We start from the raw sequence: 4,133 nt of genomic DNA, 5'->3' as shown, positions 1-4,133 counted from the left end.
CACAACGGGTCGCGACGTTCTACTAGGGGAGAAGTGCACGACTACGACGCCGGAGCGTTCGAATCGAAGGTGGCGTGCCCTCGCCAATGGAACCACGAAGGCCCACCCGGAGCATCGCTCACCAACGATCACCGACGCCGTCGACGATGAATCTCCCCATTCGATCTTTTGGGTTTCTCAGGTTTACCCCTGAACGGTTTCACGTACTCTTGAACTCTCTCTTCAAAGTTCTTTTCAACTTTCCCTCACGGTACTTGTTCGCTATCGGTCTCGTGGTTGTATTTAGCCTTAGATGGAGTTTACCACCAACTTAGGGCTGCACTCTCAAGCAACCCGACTCTAAGGAGAGATCCTCCCGAAACGCGTTCCGGTCACTACGGGCCTGGCACCCTCTGTGGGTACATGGCCCCATTCAAGATGGACTTGGACGCGGTTCGACGTCACGGGATAAACGGATCCTCCCGAACACTACATTTCCCAACGGCGGAACCGCGGGATTCAGTGCTGGGCTAATTCCTGTTCGCTCGCCGCTACTAAGGAAATCCTTGTTAGTTTCTTTTCCTCCGCTTAGTAATATGCTTAAATTCAGCGGGTGATCTCGCCTACTCTGAGGTCGCTTCAACGTCACGACACGGTGACAATTTTTTTTTTCAAAGAAAAAAAAATTTCGTGCCATGTGGGCGCGATTCGAGAAAAGCAAGACGGTTTGATAACAATGCGACAGAGGGTCTTTATTTTTATTTCTCTCTCCGAGAATCGCCTCAAAGAGAAAAAAAAATAAAAAAAAAAAATTAATTCGAATAGAATCGAGAACCTTATATTCTATCTCGATCGAGAAACGTTTTATGCATCTCGCCAAAGTGCCTTTTAAACTTCGTTCGTCGTATCATGTTCGAGCTAAGACTCACGCAAGACACCCGTAACGATCTCCGGTTTTTAACGCCCGTCCTCTTTGTATAATATATATATATATATATACACGTGTTATGTATAATATATCTCCCGTAGCCGTTTCTCTCTTCTCGACGATTCCAGCGGTTCCTTGTTTTCGCCTGTTATTGCTGGCACAGAGATCGAACACGCGACATGTATATAACATATCGGTTTCTTTGCTCTGTACCAACGACGAAAACGCACGGGAACTCACGCAAGTGGAAAAGCGAGCGCGAGACGTACACAACGGGGTGAATTTATTACTCGGGGACTGGACGACCGGCGATACGTTAGGATGCGCGGTCCAGCGATAGACGACGAAGAGACATGGGATGACCAACGATCTCTTTTTCTCTAATACTCGGAGCGCCGAATCGCCTTAAAGCAAAAAAAAATCACACGCGCGTACGTCGTACGTACGGCGCGTGTATACCTCGTCTCTAATCAAGTTTCGTTAGTCTTTCTCGAGCCTCGCCAAAGAGGATCGTTCTCTTCCTCTGCGCGATCTCTCCGTGCCAATGTCAGAGATTATTCTCTTTCGCACGACGACGAAAACGACTATTTTCGACGATCCGAACAACTTTGTAACGGACTCACATGCACATCTTAAAATCGAGTACAGAAACGTTGCGCAACACCGTGAGCTTTTCTCTTCTTCGTCACCCTTAAATATAGCCGATCGTAGACGCACGCTAGATCGTAACACACTTTTCGTTGATTTCCGACGAACGTGGCTTTGGGCCAGGCGCGCGGGCAGAGAGATACGCGACCGACGGGGAAAAATTCGTCCCGATACATGTACGCGTACTCTCCGATCTCCGCGCAACGCTGGGGATCATCTCCCTAAGTCATCAGCGTTCGAAGAAATCTCGTGTGTCCGTTCCCGGATCTACGGCTTTCTCTGGGTTCGCGAAGAACAGAAAAAAGCACAGAGGATGAAAAACGCAACGACGACCCATCGATGCGACGGTCCTCGTTGTCTTCTCGTCAGTCGTCTCGCGCCTGCAGAATACATCTCTGCCGCACGAACAGACGGAGTGGGTATTCGATCCCTGGGGCTGTACGAGTAAAAACATCTTGATGAAAAGACGGTTGTGTTTCTTTAAGGCACACAGTTTTTCGTTACGCCACCAAGTTTAGGTTTAGGTTTTAATATCTTGGTTCTCTTTTCTCTCCTCTCTCGACTGACTTTGTTCAAAAATATTTTTGCTTTCTCTCAGTCTCGCCAAAAATTCATTTAAGACGACGTCGGGGGCGCGGTCATTCGTGCTTATCGAAGACTAACAAAACGTAGCAGAGGCTGATACAAAAAGAAAAAAAAAATCGGCCACGAAGAAAACTCGCTCTGTGTATCTCGATAACCGCGTCGACGACGACGGTTCTCTCCGCGCTCTTTTAATTCGTATCCTTCTTCTTGCGCTTCGTCCGACTCAGAAACGTTCGTAAAACACGAACGACGGCGGGTTGTCAAGCCAAGAAGGGACAGAGAAGAGACGGAGGTAGTTTTGCGAGTCTCCCGTGAACGCGATAGATTTTTCATATATATTTGTATCGAGAGCATGCGTACGCCGGTCTCCACACGATCCAGCGACGAACGCCGACGAACGTCCAACAATCGCTCGTACGTCGCGTACGAGCCCTCGACCGCTCTTTAATTCGTATTCTTTTGCTTGGCGCTCGTCCTCCGACTCAGAAACGTTCGTTTAAAGATAAAACGAACGACGGCGGGCTGTCGACGAGGCAAGAAAGAACAGAGAGATACGGACCGAGAGCAACGATACGCAACGCAAGCAGTCTTAGGTTTACGTGAGCAACCCTCAGCCAGGCGTGGTCCAGGAATTGTATCCGTGGACCGCAATGTGCGTTCGAAATGTCGATGTTCATGTGTCCTGCAGTTCACACGTTGACGCGCAATTAGCTGCGTTCTTCATCGACCCACGAGCCAAGTGATCCACCGTTCAGGGTAATCGTTTATGCATGGATTTTTGTTTGTGTACTCAGGTTTTTGTACTCTTATTCTCGGTTCGAAAGAAGCCGATATCCGACAAACGTCCGACCAACGGGAATCGAACGCGCGGAAGTCGCCATATGATTGACGACACGAAAATACGTTCGAAAACGAAATCGGACGGACTGCGCGACGACACACGCAGCCCGCCGACCGGGCGTAAAGTGCATTATAATATATAACAACCAACGAGATCGAAGCTCCGCGTCAGGAAACGACGGGGATTAATAACACCCGATTCTGAATCCTCTGTACAGCACACGATCTCGCGAAGAAAGCGCACGGTGGCTAGCCCATGATATATATATATGTTCGTTCCTCTCGTCCAGTTATTCGAAGCAAACAGCCGATATGCATCTCCATCGTTCGGGTAAAAAAAAATCGATGGGACGCGCACGGTCGTAGTCTTCCTCGCGCGGTCGTTTCTTCCCGATAGCCAGAAGCAGAGTTTGAAAAACTCTAGCGACGGAACGAGGCATTAGACTCTCGACAACGAGGATACAGACACGGCCGGCGGTCCCCTCTGAATCGACTTCGGTGGTTCAGGTAAAAATAAAAAAAATCGATGGGACGCGCACGGTCGTCCTTCCTCTTCCTCGCGCGCGGTCTATTCTTCCCGATAGCCAGAAGCAGAGTTTGAAAAACTCTAGCGACGGAACGAGGCATTAGACTCGCGACAACGAAGATAGAGAGACGGCCGGCGGTCCCCTCTGAATCCACTTTGGTCGCTCAGGTAAAAATAAAAAAAAATTCGAAAGGGACGCGCACGGTCGTCCTTCCTCTTCCTCGCGCGGTCTTTTCTTCCCGATAGCCAGAAGCAGAGTTTGAAAAACTCTAGCGACGGAACGAGGCATTAGACTCTCGACAACGAGGATAGAGAGACGGCCGGCGGTCCCCTCCGAACGGATGGCGACAACGACGACTAAAGCGCGAAAAATCGCGACGAAAAGGAACGCATCTCCGTTCAGGTGTATGTGTGTGCGTGCGTTTAAAAAAAATTCGATGGGACTCGCAGCCATCGGCCTCGCGCGGTCGTTTCTTCCCGATAGCCAGAAGCAGAGTTTGAAAAACTCTAGCGACGGAACGAGGCATATGACTCACGACAACGAGGATATGGACAGGCGGTCCCCTCTGAACGGGTCGACGAGACGATGGTAAAAGAGACGAACCGGACGAAACTTCCGTCGATCAG

The 4,133-nt window shown here is 49.7% G+C and overlaps 1 non-coding gene across 1 annotated transcript; it reads right to left on the bottom strand.

Moving 5' to 3' along the window:
• Positions 1 to 2,744: 2,744 nt before the first annotated feature.
• Positions 2,745 to 2,899, bottom strand: LOC139997648 (5.8S ribosomal RNA). Its single transcript, XR_011802998.1, has one exon. It is a non-coding gene; the product is annotated as a 5.8S ribosomal RNA (ribosomal RNA).
• Between the last annotated feature and the right edge of the window lie 1,234 nt (positions 2,900 to 4,133).

The sequence above is a fragment of the Bombus fervidus genome, unplaced genomic scaffold (assembly GCF_041682495.2).
Source record: "Bombus fervidus isolate BK054 unplaced genomic scaffold, iyBomFerv1 scaffold0131, whole genome shotgun sequence".
NCBI lineage: Eukaryota > Metazoa > Arthropoda > Insecta > Hymenoptera > Apidae > Bombus > Bombus fervidus.
This window is presented reverse-complemented; position numbering and strand designations above follow the sequence as displayed.